Here is an 8,622-nt window from a genome sequence, read left to right as displayed (position 1 = left end):
AGTACCCTGTTTATGAAAATAGCCATTTCAATTTAGCTTGATCCATAACAAGGGTCCAATAATGGTGTAGTTGGATCGGGCTCGCAAAGAGCTTTCCAATGATATATTATAAGCCCAATTCCGATGAATAATGAGGAAGTTATGGCCAAAATACTAAATTGGGTCTGAAATGGTTTTATGGCCCAATGATCTAGTGGAGGCCCCATTAATTAATATTCCTAAAATTATTAGGATTAATTCTAGTCTTCTAGAATAATCTAGAAGGTTATTTTGAATTTTAATAGAGTTAGGATTGATAATTATCTTTTGTGAATAACGAATTTGATTTGAAATAAAACAAGTGTTTTATTATGATGAATCTGATTTAAAATTGATAAACACGGAGTTTAATTATTTAATTATATTTAAAGAAAGGATTTCGTACAAAAGTGCGTTTTATCTTTTAATAAGCGCCAAACGACAGAGCCTGTCGCCATGCGTGATGCTTGTCGTTTCGCGCTGGATCCTGTCGCTGGCGACAGAAGCCAGTTTTATTCCGATTCGAATTCTAGCTCTTTTATATCGTTTTCGGACTATTTTCTCTATAAATAGGGTCAATATTCTCCGTTTTTAAATCATCAACAATCAACAAGCTTGATCATCACCAGTCATCTCTCTTCTCTCTCTATTCTTTTTCTAAGCCTAGCTCTTTTCAAAATACAACATTCCTCATTCACATGTTCTAGACACACCTAGCCAAGTTCGAAGTTGCCCCCTAGACGTGAAAGGTTGATAATTTCTGAGGGTTTGGTCCCAAATCCCTATTTCAATTATTCAATTTAATTGTTTGATTTAATATTTTCCTTGAAGTTACTAATGCGTGTATTTTGTTATTAGAAAGAGATACGAGGCATCGAAGTAAGTAATTTAATTACGTAATTATTCTTTTGATATAGAAATCATGCTTAGATTATTTTAATTCCTAGTATCATGTTAAGATGTTATTTATTGCTTTCTAGTATCATGCTTAGATTGTTTCCTATTTCTTCTATCATGTTAGTATCATGTTAGGGATAAATCTTTGATCTTTATTGTTTAGTGACATGCTAGGATTTGTTATTAATCTTGTTATTATCATGCCTAGGATCTTGCTATTGTTATTATGTTTTGATGAGAATATTGTTATGATGATGATTGTTGTTACTATTGTTGCTTGATTATTATTATTGTTATTGCTTGATCACGCCCTCTCTTGCAGGATTAAAGGGAATTTGTACTTGTAATTACGCTTAATAAGATAATTAATAATTTGGTTTAGGCTAATATGATTTTAATTCAAGTGATCGCCAATCGCCAATAATAGATTTGTTTATGCATTAATATTCAACCAACACAGATTAAACAGGTTTAGGATTAATATTTTGATTGTATGTTAGTCAGAAAGCACACGTGAATATGAGAAGGATAAAGTAGAGGCCTATTTTTAGGGCAGGTTCAATCTGTTTTAGGTTGGATTTGTACCTTCATCCCCGAATATCCAGTCATGGTTCTAGACCACTATGGAGTTAGCAATCTCATGGATCGTGAAGGGGTGTAACCTTCACCCTGTGAACGGTTTACAAGTTCCTAAAACTTGTTGGTAACTCTTTTGCTCTAGCTTCCTTTCCTTTAGACGCCACCATGCTTAAGTGTATGATTATAGTGGGGCTCAAGTTTGGGATGCTTGAAATATTCCCTACAGTTTTTTGGCAACTCCACTAGGGACGTATTTCTGTTTTAATTCCTAAAATTTATTTTGGCAATAATTTAGAATGAGTGGATGAGACTCGAAAAGTTCTAAATATTCATGTGCGTAATTTTGATTGACATTATTAGCATAAGCATAAAAAAGGTCCGCATTGGAAAGACCATCCGTAATGTGTCAAAAACATAGGATTTTTACACGTAGGAAATTTGGGAAATATCTTTCACAACTATGATCGAAAAAACGCTAAGAAAAATCGGAAAATTCAAAGAACAGAAAGCTGCTGAGGCATGTAGGAACCGGCGCCGAGAAAACAGTGCCAGCACCATGCGATGGCTCTGTCGCCTCGTGCGACAGTATTGTCGTTTGGTAACAGGGTTATCTTCTGGCGACAGGCCATGTTGTCTCGCGCCATGTTCTTTCAATACCGAACCAGAAATCTACCTTCTTTGTTTCGACCGATTCTAGTACTGTTCGCTCGATTCTACTTCCTGATTGAGTTTTTCTCACTTTTCTGAACCCATATGTGTTCTACATATGGCCATAACCCTCTGGGGATTCACGCTCCATCTACCCAATCGAACGCTCATGGCAACGAAGGGTACATCCGAGTTTGTGAATTCACCAAACCGTGGAAGCAGGTTTAACTTGCGGGGTCCATCCACACGCGCCAACCCTTCCAAAGGTAAGGCTTTCGCGCGGTGCATCCGGACTCATAACCATGGACCTTCTTTGACTAACACTTATCCTTGAACTTTAGAGAACTAGATCTATGGTTAGGTTGCATTTGACTACTTGTGCATTATTTGCTTGTGCATACTTTTACATGTGATTAAACTAACCGTTTGGTTTGACTTGTAATTATGATTATGCTTAAATAAAATAATCAATGACTAAAGGACTTTGCTTAATTAATTGATTAATTAATTTGAGCTAATAAATATGTCAAAAATCGAGTCATAGTTCCTTTAAGTCAACCCGGATTTTTATTCCCGTATACTGTACAAGCGCCAACTTGTTTTTCTCATATCCGGAGTTCTAGGAAGATTCTAGGAAGATTCATGAGTCTTACAACCTATGGATCTGTACCCCCGAGTTTTATCTTTCATTTGGCGTTGGTTTCGTCCAATTCAGAATCACAGATCAAAAGTTATGACTAAAATACTACATACTGTCCAGTTTAGTGCACATACGTGAAGTCTTAACTTAGTCTTTGTTTGAGTCTAGTCACATGTTCATGACACGAGTCTTGAACATATCACTTACACCCACAAGTATTCACACACTTTGTATATATGTCACCATGACCATGTCTTAGGTTCATGCATGAATCGATTTTTTCCGTCATTTGAGTTGGGGGTCCATTCTATTCCTAATTCTTCCATATCTCTCCATCTACATCATCTTTCCACTCTCCACATGCTTTCTTTATACATATCATTCCCCTCATTCTTCCATGATCACTTCTCCATCTATGCATGTTGAATCGAATTTGAGTCAAATAATTAACAAAAAAGTATCCATAACTTCCTTTTCTGCAGTACTTGGTCAAGAGGAGAAGGGCGCTTAATTAAGGACAACACCTTCGTTCAAGTACTACTCTTCTACAGACCCATCAGACACAGGAAAAAGTTCATACTAATGGCTTCCCAACAAGAAGTTGATGGGTTGAGGCAAAACATGAACAATCTAACTAAGATGGTGAAGACTCTCGTTCTTCAAGTTAACGATCCTAGCAAGCAACGACAGCTTGAGCGCATGGAAGAAAGCCTTAAGCAAGTTGAGTCAACAATGGTTCTTTTCTCTTGATAAAGAGAATATCTCTACTTGGGATGGAATAGTAAACGCTTTCATTGATAGATACAAATGTAACATTCAAGTTGAAACTGACCATAGAGAGCTTGAGATGTTAAAGCAAAAAGAGAATGAGGGATTTACTTCTTTCTTTAATAAATGGAGGGAAACTTCTGCTCAAATGGTTGAGGTGCCTAGTGAGAAAGAATCTGTAAGGATGTTCATCAAGAACCTCCAAGAAAAATATTCAAAGCATTTGAAATATTAACATAGTTTGAATACTTTCAAGGCCGTCTACGACGTAGGTATTGAAATCGAAGATGACCCTACAAAGAAAAAAGCTACTAATAATAGTAACAACAGTGGCTGGAAAGGAAAGAAGAACGACAATCCTTCTTCTTCCGAAAACACCCACTCTAGTAACAATGTTAGTACCTTTGACCTCAATGAAGTCTTAGCCATGGATAACCAAAGACCTAAGAAGCAACTAAGAAAAGAGTTCACCCTTATTGGGATGAACTACGATACCGCTTTCGATCGACTCCATGCCAAAGGACTCATCACTCCTATTGCTTCAAGATCCAGCACTCGAAAACAGGTCACCCAACTGGGATTCTACCGAGAGTTGTTGGAAGTACCATCAAGGTAGAGGGCATACTACCGAGAGTTGTTGGAAGCTAAAAGAGGCCATCCAACATTTGATTGATAATAACAAGCTTCCCATACCTCCAGATGGCAAGAAGACCGAATGATGATAAAGCACAAGACATGAGGCGGGCTTCAACAATAAGATTTTGTGACCTCCTTTTTTCTCTTGATTCCTTCTTTCCCCAATAAGTCTAGCATAGGCACCTTTTGTTTTCCTTAGATTTATTTTATAGATTTTTTTCTTTTTCCTTTTAATAAAATGAGCATTTATTTCTTGCATATGATCATTGTTTTTAAAAATAAATAAAAAAAAAATCCACGTCGGGCTAAGCACAAGGTATACTAATGATTTGAGGCATCCCTTGTAGCCATATCGTATCTCCTTCACCTTTTCAAAAATACAATCCTTTCTTGAGAAACCACTTTGAGCCTTGTCTAACGATTGACCTTTCTTTTTTCAACCTACATCTACCTAACCTTGGGATAGGATGGTGTGCAACTTACGCAATTTAAAAAAAAAAAAACTTGAGTGATTTCAAATGATTAAAATAGCAATAAAGTTTGCTAACGGGCAAGTGTTCCAATGTCATTGATATGAACACGTCTCAGATTGCGTCTGTTATAGAGTGCTCGGTACCGTGCCTGAGAAACATGAATGCCAAGTGAGTAATAGACCGCATGATCGGGATTTCCCACACTTATCAAAAAAATGCAAAAGCAAAAAAGAAAGAGAGCAAAAAAATAAACAAAAGAAAGAGAGTTCAAAAGTAAGAGATCTCGAGCATATAAATATAAAGATTTAAATGCAAGGTTGCACACCTTGGGGGCTTATCTAGCGTCTTGAGCCTTTATCCCCTTCTTCTTCAACCTTTAGCCTAACCCCGTTACAACCCTTCAAAAGACCTCTTTGAGGTACATACACACTTGTGCGAGGTTCGGCTAGAGCTACGTTCGGCCTGATTCCTAACGGATACATAGGCAACCTCACATTGAGGTGCGGCCGTAATAAAATGCATTCATTCACATTCACATTCATACATGATCATATCAAGGAATCTCCAATGTTCATCCCTATCCATTCAAAGCTAGACTTGGGGGCTTGATCCTGACATCATTAACCTACCCAGCCTAAGAGTTACCATCATTTGACTCTTTTCAAAATATTTTTCCATACACTTAGCCTTTGCAGCCTAACTTTAGTGTCACTTTCACACACTGCACTGATACATGACCAAATAATCCTTCCCTTAGGAACTCTTTGTCATGAAATCTTAACACAACGTTGAAGCATACCTTGTCATATTAAAATCACTCATAAACATCATTGCATTACAAAGTATGAAGTACTTAGCCTCCGTGCCTAAGTTACCCAAATACTTTCATCATCGAGTCAACAATTGAGATAGCCTAGGATGAACTAATCCTTGCATTGTGAGATACAACGTCGATGCATACATTTGACTAAGCTCATTCAACATGCACCGCAAACACTCAAACACTCACTTCGATTCTTTCTCGTGTCTTTCTTTTTCGGGAGAAAGTCGGTACCCTCCACAAAAATGACGGTAAATTTTTGCTTTTCTACATTTTGAGTCGCACAAGCACATTACAATACAATACACACATGATTCATGTACGTTAAGTCATGTCGTATCATATCACATCGAGTTGAGTCTATACACACATATCAAAACACATTGAGTCAACCTTAAGTCAGTCAAAACACATTGAGTCAACCTCAAGTCAAAGCAATCATAATGTCAAGCACAACAAACCTTAGGTCAACCCTAAGAAAAACATAAGCAAAGTCTTGTAGTCCAAAACATAGATGCAGGTGCACTAAGTCCCAAACGGATAATTGATCTTTACACAGATCTAAGGCAAAAGATGCAAGTTTTTTCAAGACATGACAAGCTATCACTTCCAAGGTGAGGAGATGATAAAATTTGAGAAGACGGCTCAAGGCGTAGTGATCTTCGACAACATTCCCTAGGATGAGAAAGTTGTCACCCGATTTGAGAAGATAGATCGAGGCGAAGTAATCTTGGACGGCGTTCCCTAAGATGTGGAGGTTGTCGAACAAAACAACTTTGATTCAATAAAAATTTGTTGTGTCTTAAGGCATGGACGACTCACACAGCAAGTTTCTCAAGGCATAAAGACTCATAATTATCAGACAAGTTTTCCCAAAACGAAGAGAAATTGACGATTGATGCACACTTCCCAAGGCGTAGAAGTTGGCAATTGCATCCCAAGGCATGGGTACTTGGTGGAATTTCACTTGCGAGCTACTCAAGGCGTAGGAGCTCACGATAGGACTCTCAAGGCATGGAAACTGTTAAACTATTAGACTTCCCAAGGCGTGGAAAATCATCATTCAGAAGACTTCTCAAGACGAAGGAGTCTACGACATGTTGCCCGAGGCGAGGAAATTTGTCATCATTCATTTGTGAGTTGCTCGAGGCGCAGAAGCTCATGATAAGAATTCCCAAGGCGTGGAAAACCATCATCCAATGGATCACTCGAGACGTAGTGGTTCACAATAAGAATTCCCAAGGCATGGAAGACCATCATTCAGTGAATCGCTCAAGACGTGGTGGTTCGCGGTAGAATTCCCAAGGCGTGGAAGATTGTCGTCTAGTGGATCGCTCGAGGCGTGGTGGTTCGGATAGAATCCCGAGACGTGGAAGGATGTCACAGCAAAGCTGAAGACGACTACAAGCAGTCACCTTCGACGATATTCCCTAGGATGTGGAGGATTGTCACAAACAATCGAGGATGGCTACAAGCAGCGGTCTTCGACGATGATGTTCACGAGGCACTGTGGAGGTCGTCACAACAAAAATGCAGCAACAAAACCCAGAGGCGTGTACTTGACGGTGCAAGATAAGCGTTACTTAACTCTCTTATCTGTTTGACTAATGCTAGTTTGCAGGTATCGGCGTTACAAGAATGATTTAGGGTTGCAGAACGTTCTGAATCATTCTCCGTCCTTATCGCTACTTTGACTTTCGTTTTCGAAACTTGCGTTTCTCCAAACTTAGTCAAATTGGGGGCTTCTGTAGACACCCAAATGTATCTCCCTAAAAACCAAACCCAATGATGAATAATTTTCACGTCGCTTGATTATCGAATGAGGTGAATGTAATACCCCGTATTTTTATGTACTTTTTATAAAGTATTTATGTATTAATAAAATGTATTGTTAAGGGCTCAAGCATTTTAATTAAATATTTTAAAGGGTTAAAGTATTTTAAGTATAAGGTTTTATAAAAGTAAAATATATTTTGGACCAAACGTTTATTAATTATTGGACAATGTAAATTGTTCCTACATACTCTTATTGGAATAACCCATTCCAAAACCCATAACTTAAGCCCTATCCCATAACTTAAGCCCACATTTTTATAAGCCCAAATTTAACCCTACACTCCCTAATCTATAAATACACCATGAATCCCCAAAAATTTGCCACACAAAAAGGTTAGTCTTATTTTCTTTCTCCTTTATTTTATTAATTTGTGGTTTTGATTTTATTGTTTGAAATTAATTTAATTAGTATCAAATTGTATTTTGATGATTAAACTTTATAATTTCAGATTTTATAAATGTCATAATTTTCAGATTTTGTAAATTTTATAACCTAGGGTTTTTAATTATTGAAAATCATGATTTTAGGGTTTTTATGAACAATTGATTTAGTGCTTTTATAGTAATGATGTTTTGAAATTTTGGTGATTATAACTAATGATTAGATTAACTTAATTCCAGATTATTTTGAACACATAAATTCGTGTTTTAATTTTTAGATTTCCGTTCGTTAATATTAATCCCGTTTTAATCCCGATCAGGTTCTGAACTCATCCGATTTTGATAAAAAAGTAGTGTTTTCCATGTGGAAACAACGTTTTAAGAAAGACTCACCACCTTTGGTGGTGAGAACCACCCTCTCGTGGCCAAATTCAGCCTCTAAATATGATTTTCGGGCATTTTTTTATTTTTAACGAAGTTTTTTTTATGCTTCTAAACCTATAAAATAATTATGGTGAGTATTTTGTGATTGAAAAAGCTTTGAACTTTATATTCTAACTTTAAAAATAATTTTCAGATTTCATACCTTTTATTTTGAAGCCTCTAATTGCATTGAATTGATATATTTTTGGGTTTTTAACACACTAACTTGCTATATAATGACTATTTCAAGTAATTATGCTTATGGGGTTATTTTATATACTTAAAAAAAATTTCCAGATTTATTTACCCACTTTAAAGTTGCTGTAATTTGATATAAAACACTATATTTTCATAAATCTAACATATAAACTTGAAGTTGGGATGTTATATTACTAACCTTGATTTTGGGGACAATTTAAAGACTTTATTTTGATGATTTAAGAGGTTTTAAAGTAGTTTAGTATTGCTGTAATTTTAATTGCTTTGGTATTGATTTATTTCTA

This window comes from Chenopodium album, chromosome 16 (assembly GCF_948465745.1).
Source record: "Chenopodium album chromosome 16, dcCheAlbu1.1, whole genome shotgun sequence".
Lineage (NCBI taxonomy): Eukaryota > Viridiplantae > Streptophyta > Magnoliopsida > Caryophyllales > Amaranthaceae > Chenopodium > Chenopodium album.
Note: the sequence above shows the minus strand (reverse complement) of the source record.